The sequence below is a fragment of the Echinops telfairi genome, unplaced genomic scaffold (genome assembly GCF_000313985.2).
Source record: "Echinops telfairi isolate 266 unplaced genomic scaffold, ASM31398v2 ScPeMD7_7407;HRSCAF=8445, whole genome shotgun sequence".
Lineage (NCBI taxonomy): Eukaryota > Metazoa > Chordata > Mammalia > Afrosoricida > Tenrecidae > Echinops > Echinops telfairi.
In genome coordinates this window covers 6,190,193-6,209,109 of record NW_022111307.1, presented here as the reverse complement: position 1 = coordinate 6,209,109, position 18,917 = coordinate 6,190,193, and the positions used below count along the sequence as shown (strand labels likewise).

The window sequence follows — 18,917 nt, the reverse complement described above, 5'->3', positions numbered from 1 at the left end:
TATATATAGCTGCATTTTCGGTGAAGGTTTACACAGTGGTTCCCATTCAACAATTTCTACGTAAGTCATTTGATGACCTTGGTTATATTTTTCATACTGTGTGAACATTCTCATTGTTTTCTTTCTCATTGTTCTGTTTCCGTTCATCTGGTTTCCCTGCCCCCTCACATTAAAGTCACATTAGGTGGTTTTTAAAAACAGCACAGTGGTTATGGGTAGTATTCATCATTGTTATCATTTATTTTAAGTCCGTTTGTTATTTAGCTACAAAGTGACCTTATGGATTAGCTCCAGTTCAAGGTTTCCAACGAATCTCAGGGCACAAAAGAGAGGGAGTTCTCCAGCCTCAACCAGCCCAGTAGGTCTTTGTTTGGGGCTTTTAGCAAAGGATTTGAAGAAGAGTGTTACATTTTGACCAGAACTTCTTATGAAGACAATGGCAGTTTTGGCCCAGCTGTTCCTCTTCCTAAACTCTTGTGAGGACCTTGAGTTGAGAGAATGGTTTCCTCCTCTGATCCCAGCTAGGGTAGAAGTCTCCACCTTGGGGTGTGTGTGTGTGTGTGTGTGTACACGCAGAGGACCGAATCTCTGAGTATTGACTTGGCCATTTGTGTAGTGGTTATGTATTGGGCTGCTAATCATAAGGTCAGGAGTTCAAAACTACTGGCTGCGCCATGGGAGAACCTCTGGGCTTCTACTCTGCAAACAGTCACAGTCTTGGAAACTCACAGGGGCAGTGCTACCCTGGCCTAATGGGTCGCTATGAGTCGGCACTGGCAATGAGTTTGGTTTTTTGGTTCTTCACCTGGCCTCGTGCATCAGCAATGGTCCTAGTGCTTCCAGCCTCCTGAGCGCTCTGCATGGCAATGGGGGATTCATCGAAAGACTACAATCCTAGAAGAAAGATTAGAAGATGAAATGGAACAGGAAAAGAAAAGAAAAAAATCTATTTTGAATCGTGGGTCCTTAATACTACTCTAAATGAGACCTGGTGGAGCTGTCGGGTGACTTCTAGGTCAGTTGTTCAAACCCACCAGCTGCTCCACCACAGGAGCAAGATGAGGCTGTCTGCTCGTGTAAAGATTTGCAACCTTGGAAACTCTAGACAGGGTCACTCTGCATGGAAATCCATTGGATAGCAGTCAGTTGGAAACCCGGTGGGAGAGCTAGACGTTGCAACACATGGCATGGGGTTTCCAATGGTTGGAATTGACTGATGGCAACAGGTTTGGTGGTTCGGTTTATGGTATTCAAAAAGGCTAGTGTAGAAACCAGAGCAGGGCCACGCACTCTACCTGCCGGCCATTCCCAAGGCTCCACGTAGTACTCCGTTCCGGTGGTCACCTTCTAAGACGGACCTCAGCAAACTTTTGCTGTTACAGAGAAAGCTGCAAGAATAGCTTAGGTTTGAGTCTTGACATAGAAGAGATGGTTTGAGCATTTGGAGGCTGTTTAGGCTGGAGGGAAAATAAAAAAAGACCGAGCTGGGATACGGCTCCTTACCAACCTGTGATATGCAACTGACACAACCTTGTTTGCAGAAAGTGAAAAGAACTGGACGAATGTATTGACGAAGATCAAAGATGACAGCCTTCAATATGGAGAGCACCTCAATGTAAAGAAAGCAACATCCCTTGCAACTGGACCAAGAAACATGATGCTCAACAGAGGAAAGATGGAAGTTGTTAAGGATTTCATTTTACTTGAGTCTGCTGTCAACGCTCATGGAAGTAGCTTTCAAGCAATCAAGCCATGTCATACAATGGGCAAATCTGTTGTAAATGACCTCTTTGAAGTGTGGCAGAGCAAGGAGGTCACTTTGTGAACAAAGGCACTCCTGACCCACACCACGGTCTTTTCAATCGCCTCATGGGCATGTTCAACTGGACAACGAATAAAGAAGACCAAGAATTAATGTATTCAAATAATGATGTTGGTGAAGAACACTGACCTACCAAGGACTGCCCGAGGGATGAACCTATCTGTCTTGGAAGGTGTCCAGCCAGAACGCTCGTGAGAAGTCAGGATGGTGAGACTTCATCTCACGTTTGTCAGGAGAGACCAGTCCCTGGAGAAGGACATCCTGCTTGGTCAAGCAGAGGGCAGTGAGAAAGAGGAAGGCCCTCAATGAGATGGATTGACGCCGTGGCTACAAGCATGGGCTCAAACATCACGATAATACGAGAGTAATGTAAGACTGAGCAGTGCTTCATTCTGTGGTACCTAAGGTCACTATGAATCGGAACAGACTCGATGGCACCTAACCATGACAGGGAGCTGCTTCCGATGATCCAGAAGCTGCCCTGCAGAAGGAAGGTGGGCTCCATTCTGCATGCTAGTGGCTGAGTTGGGGCACAGGGAAGGGAGCGCCTTTAGGCAGATTCGGGAGCAATGGGAACCTTTGGAAGCCTGGGAGGGAGCTATTCTCAGTCGGGCCCTCTGGGAAGGCCAAGGACTGCCTGAGGTGAGTCTTCAAGGAGAAGCCACTGCCCAAGTGACAGGATGCTGCTTCCGGGGGTCCTGCTTGGGTTGGGAAATCTAATCTGTTGTTAGTTGCTGCCCAGTCGGTTCAGTACGCAGAGTAGAATGGCTGCAGAGGATTTCCAAGGTTGGGTGAACTTCTGGAAGCAAACAGGTAAGCCTGTCTTCAGGACACCTCTGGGTGGGTTTGAACCGCCAACCTTTCAGCTGGGAGTCAAGTGTTTCACTGTTTTCACTACTAGGTCCTCTCTGAGCTCCCTCCAATTCTGGGATCACAATTTCCCCCTTCTGATCTGCCTTTGCTGGGAGTCCCCGGTGGTACACACAGCTGCTAACTGAACGGCTGGAGCTTCCAGTCCATCCAGTCCATCGGAAGAAAGGCCTGGTGATCTACGTGTGAAGCGTCAGTCCCTGAGATAGCTCCGGGAGCACGGTTTTTCTTTGTAAACCTGGACTCTATAGCACCGGGCTTATTGTGAACTTTCTGCTCAACCTGGAGTTCTTCAGATTCTGAAATCCTCCTATAATAACGACCGAACATTGAAAAACAAAGGCGCTTTTGTTCTTCTTTTAAGGACACCTAGTAAGTAACCAGCTAATGGCAGGAACGAACAGGAACCTGGTCATGGACATTAGAGACGCTTGTAAATGCTAAAGCAAAATGGATAGACACCACTTGTTCTCAGTTCATTGTTTAAAATGCAAACACAACCTCTGAAGGTCTTTGTTCTTGAAGAGACTGGCTGTTTTCCTTGTTGACACAATTCTTTTGTTAGCAGGCGTGATTCAAGAGCATTCTCACTGGAAGAGCCCCCACCTCTCGGCTGCTCTTCAGATCCGTAAGGGAAGGAAGGGTTTGCTGACATGGCCGCATCACACTTTGTGCAGCAGGTGTTTTCTTGATTCCTTGACTCCAGACAAGTCCTTTTTTGGAGGAAAACACTTCTCTGATCGTAGGGCTGCAGCTGGGAGGGTGGGAGGGGAGCCGAACCTTCTCCATTGAGTGGGCAGCTGAGCTATTTAGGTTTTTCGGTTCTGCTCCCAAGCAGCAATTACACCTCTGTCTCCCTGTGGCCCGCCTCAAACAGCCCCACCATCATTTCAGAAACCTCCACCTGGACCTGGAGGCACAAAATAGATCTCTGGGCAGACCCGGGGGTGGGGGTGGGGTGGGGTGGGGGAAAGAGGGAGGAATGGGTAGGAGTGAGTAACATTTTGGTGGGGTTTCCTGTCACCAGAGCCCTTGCCCTGCCCAGAGAATGCCAGCAGGGTGTGAGCCTGGGCTTTGAGGGCCTTGCTTGTGAATTGTGGCAAGCCTGGCGCAGAGGAAGCACAGCCCCGACTTCCAATGCAGGGACTGGCCAGTCAGCCCCCAGGGCAGCGAGGAGAGGGCCTGAAAACGCAGCAGGAGTCTTAGGGTTGGCAGACCTATTGACCTTGAGAGCTCTTCCAAAGGCCCATGACTCCTTGCCGAGTCTCACCCGGGTGTGACTTGAAGCTCTTGGCTCAGCCCAGCTCCAGCCTGCAAACCACCTGGTTGCCTTGTTCTGTGGGCCAGCGTGCAGCTGTGCTTGACAGGGTTTTCAGTGGGCAATGTTCCATGTTGGGCTGCTGTCCCCGGGGTTGGTAGATCGAAACCACCAGCATCTCCGAGGGAGAACAACTGGGTTTTCTACTCCTGTCAGCATTTACACGCTCAGAAAACTCCAGGGGCTTGCTGTGCGTTGGTATGGACTCCATGGTGGTGAGTTTGGGTTGGTTTGGGGATGTTTTGAAAGTGGGAAACCAGAATTTTCTGATGAGCTACCTTTGCCTAGTCTCGAACCTCCAACCTTTCGGGTAGCGGTTGAGCACTGCTTAGACCACTGGGGATCCTCAAAGTATTTGGGAGGGGGCTTACCTATGAGCATATTTGGCTTCTTCTCTCCCTCCGTGAGCATGTAAAACCCAAACTCCCTAACATCCGATGCTGACTCATAGTGACCCCTAAGTGTTTCTGACACTGTCACCGTTTGTGGGAGTTAGAGAGCCCACCCTTTCTCCCACGGATCTGCCGCTGATTTTGAACTGACGACTGTGCCAACACGGAGCCACTGCCTCGCAGGGGCCCACCTGGGAGGTGGCAGTGGCATCTCAAGCCCTCCCAGTGCTGGCACATCAGAGGTGCCTCCCTGTCAGGGAAAAACTGTGGGAAGACCACAGAATTGTCAAGAGGGGTACGCATGCCTCTTGTGACCCCCAGCTGGCCAGATGAGCCAGATTTCTCAAGCAATGGGGGGGCAGGGGGGCAAGGGGGTGGGAAGGAGCAACCACCCGAGGTCAGAGGTCAGCCATCCGCTGTCATTTTAATTTGCACCACAGGGAGACATACGTATGTATACACAGTGCACTAAGCGCAGGTCCACGGCACCCTAGGCAGGCAGGCAGGCAGGCACAAGCAGGCAGCCACTAGGACAGAACGACAGGCCTGCGGGGTGTGGGGGCAGCGGGGGTGGTGGAGTGGGAGGCAGGATCCTGACCCTGGCACGGTGCTCCTTAGCCACTCTGCCGCAGTCTGCTTCCGTCCTCAACAAGGGCCCCCAGCTGAGGTGTCTCAAGGCCTGTCCTTCGCCGTCTGCCCGGGTCCCCGCAGCACTGAGCAGAGCAGGCTTTTCCAGTGGTGGGATCCGAGTCTTTCCCATTACACCAGTGAAAATAGGTTTGAGACACAGAGGAGGTTTGCTTACATTTCAGGGTTTGTGTGTGTGTGTGTGTGTGTGTGTGTGTGTGTGTGTGTGTGTGTGACAGAGAGAGAGAAACAATGAGTGTGTATAGGTGAAAAAAGACATATCGAAAACTTTCTTTGTGACCCTCCTCCCCCCAATCAACTGAGTTCTGGCACAAGTGATCTTCAAGAGGGAAGCAAGGTGGATTCTCTTCTGATCCTGGGCCAGCAGGGTGAAGGGGAGCCTTGGGTCTGGTGGAGGACCACAGTGCCACAAGCCAGCCTCCTCTCCAAGGCCACAGCCTGGGCCCCTGGGAAGGCAAGGTCGTTGAAGCAGGAAGGTCTCCAGGGCGCCCTTCTTTGACAGATGGAAGAGGGGTCCCAGAAGGCTGCAGGGCAGATCCGGGGCCATGTGCTGACACAGGATGGTCCTCGCAGGGGTCTCCCATCAGGGGTCGTGGGCTGGCTCCTTTCCACAGCAGCCTCCTGGAACGCTTGCCAGCGTTTCCCAAGACGGAGGGTCTTACTTGTTTTCTGCAGAGAGAAAAGCTCCCATCAGCATGCCCTTAGTAGGTGGTTTCTGGGAACTACGGTTACTTGCTTATGCGAATACTTTCTCCAAGATACCCCAGAGCCGCACAAAGGGTGACTCCTTCTCATGCGACAGAGAAGACAGCTGTGCTCGAAGCTGGGCCAGCAACCTGCTGTAGCAGCCCCTGCCCTTCACTCGCGTCTCCTGCCTCTTGCCATCTGGAGGAGAAAGAGAAATGCCTCAGGTTTACAAATCTGCCTCCTTGTCCGTGACCCACCCCCTACACAACTGCCTCTGTCAAGATGGTAGGCTAGCCGGGCACATGAACACGAATCAGAAGTGGCCATCCTGGGAACAAGTTAAGGGGAGGTCTGGTCTGCTACCCTCCTACCCAGGGGCCTGGGGCAAGGCCTTTGGAGAGGAGCTTTGGAGAGGAGTTCTACATAGATAATGGGACGCGAGGCAGAGTGGCCGCCATGATGGTTCCACACGATCCACAGGGAAAGACTTTGTGCTCCGCTGGCTCCCAACTCCTGTGACGGGATGCACCAGAAGGGCCCTTCTAACGGGAGGAACCTGTCATTCCAGAACTCGCCACTCAACGGGATTTTCATTTTAATTGAGAGAGTCTACCACAAGTCGTGGCTCCAGTTGGGTTATGACTGTGGAGTTTGGCTTATTAGTTTTTGCAGGAAACCAAGCCCACTTCACTGCCACGGGTGTCTATAGTTGCTTCTGTTCCTGATTCGGTTGATGTTACTCGGAAACTAATATCCTATGGCCTGAGATATCCAGCCATTCGCATTAGAATTCCCAACAGTTCTGGATCCATAAAAGTACTTGATACCTCCGAAGAAGCTCAAGAGGTGACGAGAAAAAGGAAGAGCAGCAAACAGGGAAGGGGGAGGTTTAAGGTAGACATGAAGGGCAATTTCTGGATTGGGGCCGAGGGGGTGGGGTGGAGGGTGAGAACAATGGAGTGGTTCCAACAATGGGGTTATGAAGCCTGGTCCTCTGGTCTGTCTCCTAAGCACAGGCTGGCCTGGAGACACCCAAGTGGGCCAGTGGGCCTTAAGATCTTTTCCCATCCTTGGATTTTTACCTACAAACACTTGCAAATTGGAATGATGGGAGAAAAAGGCAAAGCAACATCAGGGGAATACAAGCAAGGAGATGGAGAAGAAGCAGGCAGCAGGGCTTGGTGAATGAAGCAGGAGGTGATGGGAAGAGACGGGGTGGGGTGGGGAGTGAGAGAGCACCGCAGTGAAAAGATGTCAAGGATCTATATGTGACCTCCTCCCTGGGGGACAGACAACCGAAAAGTGGGTGAAGGGAGACGTCGGACAGGGCAAGACATGACAAAATAACAATTTATAAACTATCAAGGGCTCATGAGGGAGGGGGGAGCGGGGAGGGAGGGGGAAAATGAGGACCTAATACCAGGGGTTTAAGTGGAGAGAAAATGTTTTGAGAATGATGAGGGCAATGAATGTACAAATGTGCTTTACACAATTGATGTGTGTATGGATTGTGATAAGAGTTGTATGAGCCCCTAATAAAATGATTTAAAAAAGAAAAGAAAAGAGAAAAGCTGTCAGGAGGTTAAGTACATCGCCTGGCAAACGGGCACACCCCGCGCCCCCCCTCCTTAAAAAACGTGTCTCTGTAGAACTGAAGCCTACTTGCTGATGAGTCAGCGAGCGCATGCATCACTCTGCTTGTGCAGCCACTCTACCTGGGAGACAGCCACGCTGGGACACGCCTGCCTGTATCCCGGATGCCGAGGCTCATGTTGGCCCCACAACACAGTCCTGTGCAGGGCAGTGGGAGAGGAGCATGTTTCCTGACCCGATGCTGGGTGGTTACGAGGTGCCCTCATGGATGGTTTGTGAGATCCCAGACCACGGATGGTCCAGAGGAGTCTGCGCTCCCCAGGGCACAGGTGGACACTTGCCCTCTTGGCTGGCCTGTCTCCAAGCCCCCTGTGTTCTGAGAAACTGCGAGAGCAGCATTGATTACCCGCTCCCTTTCCCTGCTGTAGGGCAGGAGAAGAACAAAATCCTCATGTAAAAATCTTTCCTCATCTCTGGGAGCTGGTGCCTCCCCCTTGCGTTTTCTCTCCCTTGAAAACCTCCTCGAGGTCCCCTGCGTGCGGCTTCTAGAAGTTTCTCTCCTCTCTCAAGAAAATGGAGCCTCCGCACCCATGAGAGAGGATGAATGTTCTGTATGTACCTGCCTCTGAGATCATCTAACAGGCTCACATCTATATTGTTTTAAGAGAAGCTGGGTAGTCCGTCGATTTTGTCCCTCCCATATCCTAGACCCTGCTCCCCAACATCTCAGGGGGGACACTTGGGCCGGAATCCTCTGAAAAGTTCGGAGACTTAGGCCGTTAGAGCCTGCGTGATTTCTCTCATTGCTCCTCGGGAGTGGCCCCAAAGCAACATATCCCCAACACAGGCCAGAGCCCAGAGAAGGAGCAGTGGGACCCCGGTGAATGGGGCCCCACATCCAAAGGCAGCTTGGCCCTTCAGATGCTGGTTTTTCTTCTTCAGCGAGTGTGCCAACTTGACCCACTAGAATCCACTAGGAAACCGTTTTCTCCTCTCTGTTACAAAACCCCAACGCAACCTGAATGAACCATTCGTACAGACCCCTCTGTTCCAGGGAGACAACGAAGAGACAAAGCACACTGCGCAGACAAGGAAGGGAGAGTTCGCAGAGGCCCGGCTGCCATCCATCTCCCAGGAGGGCCTGCCAAGAGTTCTTATATAAGCACCAGTGAGCTCATGTGTTTTCGTGCCGATCAGCAGATCCTGGGCTCCAGGGCCAGGGGTTAGGCTGGAGGAGGGAGCTTAGCAGAGATGGTGTTCTTCCAAAGAGGGGGCGCTTTGGGAAGAAAACATGTTCCTGTCACAGGCTAATGAAAGCGAGTTTCATTGCCCTGTCAATCAACAAAGGTTTTCCTTTTCCCGTGGCTGTGCTACCGAGAGGGAGGAGATGATGCCTGGTGTCATGCACACCCGGTGGGGAAGGAGCGTGGTAGTGGTGCGGGGGCTGAGTGACTCAGAGGCATGCTTATGTGAGCCAGGAGGGCAGAGAAGAAAGCTCTGCTCCTCAGGTGTGGTCAGTCACAGGGGTGCTCAGCTGGGCCCACCCGGGGCAGCCTGGGACTCTGGCCTCGATTGAGTGGCTGGCCTTGGTTTCTAGTGCTTGCCGCTACCGAGAGAGGTTTAAAAAAAGATGTATTTTATTGAGTTTGGGGGGACGTTTACACAATACAGCAAGGTAGGGTCCTGTTGAACATTTGGCACACGACTTGCACAGTGACACTAGTTACATGTATCCCAATAGGTCGACATTCTCGCTGAAGGTGCTCTGCTCGTTCCTGTTCTGGGATTCTTACCGACCTCCTCATCTTTGCTTTAGAGCAGGGGTGTCGAACTGGTGGCCCGCGGGCCATAGGCGGCCCCCCGAGGTAATTTTTTGTGTGGCCCACAATGCTCTGAAATAAAATGCAAACAGAAAAAATTGTTAGGAAGAAAATAGCGCTTAGGGGAGATAGAGGCAATACCATACACAATTCCCTCATTTATTGCAGAGCACCGTGGGCCTCAAAAAATTACCTTGGGGGCCACATGCAGCCCAAGGGCTGCCAGTTTGACACCCCTGCTTTAGAGTAATGGCTGATCTCCTGTTCTTATATGGATGGTTTTTAAGTGGGGCAGAGATCCTATGGGCGATATCCGTTATATTGTGTGCTGATTGGCTATTGTGAACAGAGGTAGACTGGGGCACAGGCTGGGTTCTGGGTTTACAGTCTCCAGGATTCCTGTGTTCTCCACAGTTCTCGTTTGCCTGGCTTTCCTCTTCTTTTTTTTTTTTTTTTTTTTTTTTTTAATTTTTTAAACATTTTATTAGGGGCTCATACAACTGTTATCCCAATCCATACACACATCAATTGTGTAAAGCGCATTTGTACATCATTTCTCAAAACATTTTCTCTCCATTTAAACCCCCGACATTAGGTCCTCATTTTTCCCCTCCCTCCCCGCTCCCCTCTCCCACATGAGCCCTTGATAGTTTATAAATGGGTATTTTGTCATGCCCTGTCCGACGTCTCCCTTCATCCACTTTTTGGTTGTCTGTCCCCCAGGGAGGAGTTCACACACAGTTCCATGTAATCGGTTCCCTCTTTCCTACCCATTCTCCCTTTACCCTCCCTGTTTTGCTACTCGCACCACTGGTCCTATAGGGCTCATCCGCCCTGGATTCCCTGTATTTTCAGTTCCTATCTGTACCAGTGCACCTCCTCTGGTCTAGCCAGTCTTGCAAGATCGAATTCGAGTCATGGTAGTGGGAGCGGGGAGGAAACCTTTAGGAACTAGAGGAAGGTTGTATTTCTCGTCATTGTTACATCGCACCCTGACTGGCTCATCTCCTCCCCGAGACCCCTCTGCAAGGGGATCTCCAGTGGCCTACTAATGGGCTTTGGATCTCCACTCCGCACTGCCCCCATCATTCGGCTTTCCTCTTCTTAAAGAAGAAGTCTGTGCACTTCTTTCTTCTCTCTTTCTCTCTGGAATCAGTCAGAGTGACTCCAGTCAGACCAGCCAGTGGGGCACCGTCTAGTTCTTCAGGCCTCAGGAGAGAAAAGTGTCTACTCGTCTCTTCTTTGAGCTGTGTGGTTATTTCCTTACTGCTCTCCTCCTGGAGAGTAAAGCCCCATCGTTGTACATTAGATGGTCTCTTGTAAGCTTTTTAGACCCCCAGACGCGACTCACTGAACTCGGCTGCAGATCATGATTTTTGTGAACCGTGCTATGCCAATTTGCTGAGTGTCCCACGGGGCTACGGTCCTAAGCCTTTAAGTCCAGAAAACCAATCTTAGAAGGTGTTTCATTATATCTGAAGATTATCAATAGTGGTGCCTTCAGGGAGCTTCAAAAGCGGGTGGAAAATTCCATGATCTTTTCAATTCATTTTCCATGAACTGTTTGACAACCCCTTGCACTGCGCCTGCTTCCACATATTTGGATCAACACACCCTTTGAGTAAGGTGACCAGACGTCCCGCTTTTGAACAATTTTTCCCACGTCCTGCGGCGTTTTAACAAAGTCCCGATTTTTGGAAAGAATGCACGACAAGCTAGGGCATACGGTTTTCGGCTGCCATGTGGCTATTTCGCCAGGATCTGAGTTTTATCAATGGCGTCCCGCTTTACCAGTGTTACAATCTGGTCACCTTACCTTTGAGCACTTCCATCTGCTCTCCCCCAGACCTGTTTGTCTGCAGGTTTGCTCTTCCCATCCCTGCGGGCTCAGACACTCTGACTTCGGTTGGGCTTTGCTCACAATATTCTCATTTGGTGCCACTTTCCCCCTCACCCCAAATGACTAGGGTCCGCTGTAAAGTGGACGTTACCTCCCCTCGACCCCAGGAATGAACATTGGCCCCTCTCTATTGCTCTACTCCGGACGCCTTATAGAAGTGAGATTAGACAAGATTTGTCCTTTTGTGCTGGATTTATTTCACTTAGCATGATCCCCTCCAGGTTCATCCATGTTATAAAACCTTCCCCATGTTCTCCGCATTGTTCTTTATGGCTGCACCGTATCCTATCATGTGTAGGTACAACAAGCTGCTTATCCATCCATCCATCCATCCGTTAATGGACACTTCTTTTATTTACATTTGTTATTGTGAATAAAGTAGCAATGGACACGAGTGTGAATATGTCTGCTCCTATCATTATTTTTAGGCCCCTCAGTTTAGCGTCTATAAGGAGCCTTGGTGGTGCAGGGAGGTGCATGTTGGGCTGTGAACCACAAGGTCTGTTGTTCAAAACCACCAGCCGCTCCTTGGGAGAAGATGAAACTTTCTATTTCTATCAAGAATGACAATGTGGGAAACCCACGTGGGCCATTCTACCTTGTTGTGTAGGGTCACTCGGGAGTCAGAATCGACTCAGTGGCCGTGAGTGTTTTGAGGCTGGAGTGTACACCAGGAGTTCTGGTGGGGCTCAGTTGCTAACCAAAAGGAACCCCTCGATTGTTAAAGGGGACCCACATGCACAGTCTGCTTCCACCACGTCAGCCTTGGAAACAACATGGGAGGTTCTAGTCTGACCTGTACGGTCACCACGGGTCAGAATCGACACTCGATGCCAGCGGGTGGAGGCGGGGCACACGCCGAGGAGTGGGATTGCTGGATCATCGGCCAGTCCTATTTCTAGCTTTGAGAAAGTGCCTTTCTGTTTCCATCGTGGTCGTACCACTTTACAGTCCGGTTGTATCCACCGCAGTCCATAAGGGTTCCAATCTCATCGCCTCCTTGATGGATGCTGATGTCTAACACGAAATCCCTTCCCTCAGCTGGCTGGGACAGGCTGGACATACGGAAAATCGCCGTCGCTCAGGTCACTGGCTTCCCTTTCATTTGGCAAAATTTCTGGGTCCACAGACCTAGGCAGCCCCTCTCTCATCCAGAGTAGAAAGCTCTCAGCCCACCCTGATCTCAGCAGCGAAGTGCAGAGCAAAGCGAACGACACCTGCTTTCCTTACATGCTGCCTATTAGGAATGCGATCTCATCCTGTGTACGTGAACCAGGGCTTTTCAAGGTTCAGACGTCCTAGACATCCTCTTGGGGGTTGACACACTTCCGTTCGGCTGTGCCCCAGTAGAGGGGGGCTCTGTCTGCATAGCTCAGTAGCCGCCTCCTCCCCGTCTAGCCTTCTATTCTTCACATCATGGGCACGGTCACTATTGCTACTATTGTGGTTTTTTTAAACAGTTCAACAATGAGTTTGCAGATATGACACATTCTATTGTTTGGCCTGTTCCACATCATACTGTGCCCAGCCTTTCTGTAACTGCTAATGCTTTAAACAATTCTCATTTCAGAAATAAGTACATGCATTGTTCAGTTGGATTTCTAATTCCTCCAAGTGTTTTGCATGTTCTCTCTGGCATCATTTGTGCTTATCACACTTCCCAATTTAGTGTCTCCTGAGCATTTAGTTAGTATGCTGTTTACCTTCCTCTTTCTAGATCAATCAAGACTTCCTTTGGGTTCCACCCAAAATTTCCTCTTTACGAGTGACAGAATGATGCCCTGATGAACATAGTGGGGTGACAACTGGATTTATTCGGTTAAGAAATGCACAACACCCTGAAATCTTCCTCCAACAAGGTGGATGACAGAAGCGATCTTGAACACTCTCTGATGATGTACACTAAAGTATTCTTTCGTGTGAGATGTCATGATACTTATAATTAATTTTAAAATACTTCATAAAAAATAAAAACAAATATGACAAAAATGTTAACAATTGTTCAATCAAAGTGCCAAGTATATGGGCGTTCATTATATCCACGGCTCTGCTTTTCTGTTGGAAAATGTTCACAATAAAAAGAAATTATTCCCTGATGTTCTAGTTCTAGAAAGAATATTTAACCTGGGGGGAAAAGGGGGCTTTAGAAGGCTAATAGCAAGCGATGGGAGGCAGGAACGACTCACTTCTTTTAGATTTATGTGATGCAGTCAATTAATATGGCCCTTCTAGCCTTAATCCCTTGTGTGATGTCTTATAAATTCTGGCCTCTATGTTTTTGGCTATAATCCCATTTTGGAGGGAGTTCTCTGAAATATTAATAGAAAGGATGAAGGTGGGATTAAGTCTCCACTTGAGGCGCGGGGGTGAACCAAGTCACCACTCTTTGTTTCCTCGGGGGGTACGGTCTGCTGAAAGACAGCCACACCTGCATCAGAGCCTTTGAAGTGGTGGAGGCCAAGACCGGAGGCACCAGAGGCTGCAACATGGAAGCCGTGGGGCCGAGGAAAGGAGCCAGGCTGAGAGCGGAGGCTGAGGCAGGAAGACCACGAGGCAGAACAGAGGGGTAGCGCCAAGACCATGCGACTGTGAGGCAGAGAAGCAGGTGCGCTTCCTGGCCCACAGAAGTAGAGGCTAAGAGACCACATCACTGAAAGGCTGAGCACTGGAGAGAGATGAGGGGAGGGGCTGCTGTACGCCGGTGCCTGGATCCTTCCTGTTGACTGCTCTTGACTTGGGGCAACCTGTTACCTTCCCGCCCGAATAAACCTTCATGGTGAGTATTGTCTGTGAGTTCGGTGTGGCTATTGCACTGATTATTGAACCCCGCCCAGAAGTAGAGTGTAGAGGGAGGAAGAGTTGGTCTCAGAGAGGTGGAGAAGGAAGGAGGGTGGAGGCACGTCTGACTTCTGCCTCGTGGCAACAGGGAAGCCAGAGGAGGTCAGAGATGCAGCCTCCCCCTGACCCCCTACCCCCAGCCTCGGCCCATTGAGCCACTGGTACAAGTTATCACTCTTAATATCTGGGCAGAGTGGAGCACGATGCTAGCCGATCTCTGACTGCCACTCAATGACAACCTCTGCTACACAGACCCTCCACGTACACAGTATTCTGAGTTAAGACGTCCATGTCTTTATTTTTTTCACTTCAAGGAGATTGAGGAGAGGAAATATTCATCAGAGAAGTGCTTCTTTTTCTTTCGATGACCATGCCATTTTCTAGTAACTAATTGGTACCAGTTTTCTTTAAAAATAGACAGACAGACAGAGTTTCATTACTTTGAATGCACTGGCTTCCAGTCCGTTCACCAGGAACTGCAGGCCCTCTTCCGGGTGACCACTTCTCCCATGGGCCTTGTAAGCCCACTTCCTCTTGTATTTTCTAGGGTAAGAAGAAATGGCCCTTTTGTATCATCCCTCCCTCTGTAATTCTTACAAAGGTTTCGTTTTTCGTGTGCATTTTCTAGAAGCAGGTGTTTTTTTTTACTCCCTCCGCTTCCAGAACAATTCACTTTTTCTAGAAACTTTCTTCCCAACAGAATTTGTAAAGGATACGTCTAATCTTGACTCTATTTTTAGCTATCAGTTGCTAAACTCTGGTGTTGCACTACCTGACCCCATTCAACTTGCTCCTGAACTTTAATATGGTCTCAGTGTATCGTTTAGTGTGATCTCTAATATCATATGTATGATCTGGTTGCCTTCCTCACCAGAGGTCCCTTGTCAGCTGTCTGTTGTCAGAGTAGTGTCTTAGGATACAGCCCAGCTGGTATCTTGGAGAGAAATCCTAAGAAAAAGGAGGAAGATAAAGAGGGCGTGGTGCTTCTGCTGCTCCGATAGGCTCCTTCTCTTCACCCCAATGGGGGCCCTGCACCCCAATGAATCTTTCTACTTGAGTTCTCTGCAAAAGAGAGGAGAGGGACTTGGGGCCCAGTTGCAGAAACAGGACTTCCAGATTGTGAAGGAAGTCAGTCAGACACAGAGGACTGGCTCTGAGCTCGTAAACCCGTTACAGTGCCCAGAGCTTAGAAGACTCTGTAAGGGCACTGTAGTCACTGCCTAGGGCTTTGAAGTCAGGTATGAATCTGCCCCTGTGAGCTGTGCTCCCTTTTTCAGTTTCCTCCTTTGTTATATGGGGGAGTCTTATGGCACCAACTTCAGCAGGTTCATGTGGTGTTTAGAAGTAGTTGTCAAAGGAACAGGCTATAGACTGGGCAATAAATGGTAGTGTTCCTTAATAACCATGGGCATTTGAACATTTCTGCTTCTTTACCATCTTCAGCTTTAAGCTTTAGGGGAAAAATTTAATTAAGGATTTCTCTGTACTTTTCTTTTACGTTGTTCAATACTTTATACTACTCTCCCTTGGCCAAGTAAACCTGCTAAGCAATCTCAGTCTTCACCTCTCTTCATCTTGTTCCGCTGATTCTTAACTACGACACCACTTCATGGCGGCACTGCCTGTTGATTTTTTTTATCAATTTTGAGTTGACTTCTAAGAAATGAACTGCAACTATTTCTGTCTTTCTGTCCAAGCTGAATTTCATATTTTCTGAAGCTGCCCTCCATGTGACCTACAAAGTCCTTTGATGATCCATATTTAGCTGCATCCATCACTCAACAGATGTCTGGGTAGTTAAAGGCTCCCATGAGCTCCCTTTACATCCTGTGGTTTCAAGTTCCTGAGCTGTTAGTTAAAGAGCTTTCATCCCCTGACTGTCCACCCTCTCCATTCCAGAGCGGAAGAATGACGCTCTGTGACAGAGGCACACTTTAGCGATCCATTCACATATTCACTTAGCAAATACTCATTGGTCTGCTACAAGCTTGACCCTGGCCTAGATGCCATGCATGCTTGCTTCCAAATAGCAGTTTCCAAATTTGACCTATTTAGAGTAATCACCTCTACCTCCTGGTCATACCTCTAGACTCTACATCCAGGTAAAGAGTCTCTCCTATCTGAAATGACTTCTGACTTTCAGGAGACTAAGAGGCTTACTTTCAAACTCTGGTGCCTTGCTCTAATCCACCTGCTACTGTGTCCCCAGATTTCAGGACAACACGAGTCCATCCAGCTAGAGGAGTTTAGCTAGCAGAGAAAGCTGAGGGCACGATTTGCTGTCCTGAACCATGGGGATGAAGAACGAAGTCACAGCAAGCAGCAAGAATGGCCGGCAAGTTCAGCAGTTAATGTCCCAAAGCCCTTGGTTTTTCTGTGTCCCTGGTTTCCAAAAGAGATGCCCAGGAGGAAAAATGCCTCTCTGCATTCTGAGCTCTCTGGATCTCCCCAGTCGATATCATCTCTTGGCATCTGAAAGACAGCCTGCCATTCTGTTCCGAGGAACACAGATGGCCTAGCCCACGCCGATCACTAATGAGGATCACATGCAGAGCTCTTTGCTGGAGGCTCCCTTCAACAAGCCCAGCCGTCCTTCCCCAGCAGGCAGGTCACTAGTGACCATGACATTTAAGTCTGAGAGGACTGCCTGTTGCTCTCCCACTCATAGAGCTGAGAAGAAAGGATATGAGGTAGGCCCTTGGAAACGAATACCATTCAGAGAGAACTGGAAACCATTCATTGGACGGCAGCCCATTTCATTGCAAGGGTGAGGTTTGGGGGGCCAGTTGCCCAGGGAGGCTATTGAGTTTAACTATGACCAAGTACTGGAAGTCCTTTGGAAAAACATGACGAGATGGCTCTAGAGAGGCTGGTCAGGTAGTCAGTTTGTTAATGCTACGGATCACCCAGGATGACAGTAGTCATGGAAAGAAGTACTTAATGTGAGTGAAGCATTGAAATACACTGGGAAAAGGACACATTTTGATTTAATGCAGATCCGTGTCAAGTTTTAGCTCTTCCACTGATTGGCCTTGGACGAGCTCCTTCACTCTTCCTGCACGGGTTCTATTCTCTCTGGAGTGGGTACAAGGTCTGTGTCGTTGTTCTGAGAATTCAATGGGATGGCACATGAAAGGACTTTGACATGACGCTTGGGACTTACCCACCATGCCCATTGTCACCGAGTAGATGCCAACTCATAGTGACTCTTAGAAAAGAGTAGAACTTCATTGAGTTATTGGGGCTATTATTCATTGTGGAAGCAGAGGGCCTCACTTTTCTCCCATGGAGCATCACGTGGGCTCAACCCCCTGACTTTCAGTTAGAAGCCCAATGCTTAACCCACTGAGTTACCAGTGATCCTTATTTGACACCTAGTAAGCAACACAGCTTTCTATCTCTGTTTTGTGTCCAGACCAGAGAGATGAAAATGCATTTCAATATGGTGGAATGTCAGCTGACTGAAATGAATGGCCTCCATTTAATTTCTACATAATTCTGATACTTGTTGGGTATTTGAGATGTTTCTTTTTCTTGCTATTAGAAGTCTGATGAAGGTCTGATGTTTGTGATTAGGAAAAAAGTTTCAAACAGCTAATATGGATTTCCTCAGCAACACAAATTCCTTTTTGGTTTTCTTCTTGCAAGTCCTTCAGGGCTATACTTCAAAGCCAGCAAAGAGAGATCACCACCGCCCACCAGCTACCCTTAAAGGTACATTGGGTTCTCACCACCGCCAGATAGAAGTCTGGTCCATTTGATTAATAACCATCGACCCCCAAATCTCTCAGTGAGTTGGTTTAATTTTTTTTCTTTCTAAAAACAAGGGCATCAAGGCATGCTATTCAAAAGAAAGGTGCGGAACTCATTAATTTAACATTTATGCCTACAAAAACAGTTTCAACATCTTCCCAGCTGCTTGTCACCCAGTCAAAGGTCAATAATTTTTTAAAGAATAAAAGCAGGTGGGATATTTAGTCCCCCACAAGACAGCTCGTCCCATAGGAGGTCAACTCCACAAGCACTCATTGAATTGAAAAACAAGGCATAGAACCAGCCACCTCCCTGCAATTGTGCTCTTCCCTCTTACGGAGCCACGCAAGATCAACCCTGGCCCTTGGCAGGTCTCCTGACTGCCTTTAATTCTTCCTCTTTCCAAGCCTCTCCCCAGTTCCTTGTCCCCTTGGGGCACCCAGAGTCAAGATCCTTGATCTTCGCTCGAAGACATTTAGAATAGAACAGGAAAGCAACCACACAATTGCATAGAAATAATACGGAGGAAGGTGGCCTGAAGATCGGAGACGGCTGCTCCTAGAGAAAAGCATGTTCTGAAACAGTATTGCCGAGGAAGCTCTCCTGCATGCTCCCATCTCCTCTGAGCCCACAAAGGTGGACTTGTTGGCTGCGTGGAGTCTGTGCGTTGTGCAGGGAGCACTGTGCTCCTGAGGGGTCTTTCTGAAGCAACTCTCCAAACCTGTCTTCCGAAGTCCCTCTGAGTGGGTTCAAACTTCTAGTAGTTAAGTGCTTAACTTTATCATCCAGGGGTCTCTACAACAGCTTGATGACAGAGTTTCTAATCTGTAGGTAGTGACCGATAAAGAAACGACCATCACCTTGTACTCTGGGAGCCCATGTGCTGCTATGATGCTGGAAGTTATGTCACTGGTATTTCAAATACTGGCATTAGGCACCATTTGCCTGGGACTGTTGGGGCCAGACCTATGGCATGGGAAACATATCACTATTATTTCAGATGCTGGTGGACAAATATCAGCAGAACATTCAAACAGAGGCAGACTAGGAAGAATTATGCATAAGAAGGGACTCAATTGCAATGAGTTTGAGCTTTGACTTCCAAAATCAGTCAATGAAAACCTGGTGGAGCCTGTGTGATCACGAGGTGTAAAAGGGACCAGGTATCAGATATCAAAGAACAAAAGATCACATCAGTGTGTGCCCACCTTCCCGATATGATCACTGAAGACAAATGGGTGCATAAGCAAATGTGGTGAAGAAAGCTGATGGTGCC

The 18,917-nt window shown here is 49.0% G+C and overlaps 1 protein-coding gene across 1 annotated transcript in view; it reads right to left on the bottom strand.

Annotated features, from left to right (window-relative positions):
- Positions 1-8,949: 8,949 nt before the first annotated feature.
- DGKG (diacylglycerol kinase gamma) overlaps positions 8,950-18,917 on the bottom strand; it is a 285,515-nt gene continuing 275,547 nt past the window's right edge. The window contains exon 26 of the mRNA XM_045296401.1: positions 8,950-9,222. The gene's annotated coding sequence lies outside the window, so the exon portion shown is untranslated. The remainder of the gene's footprint in view (positions 9,223-18,917) is intronic.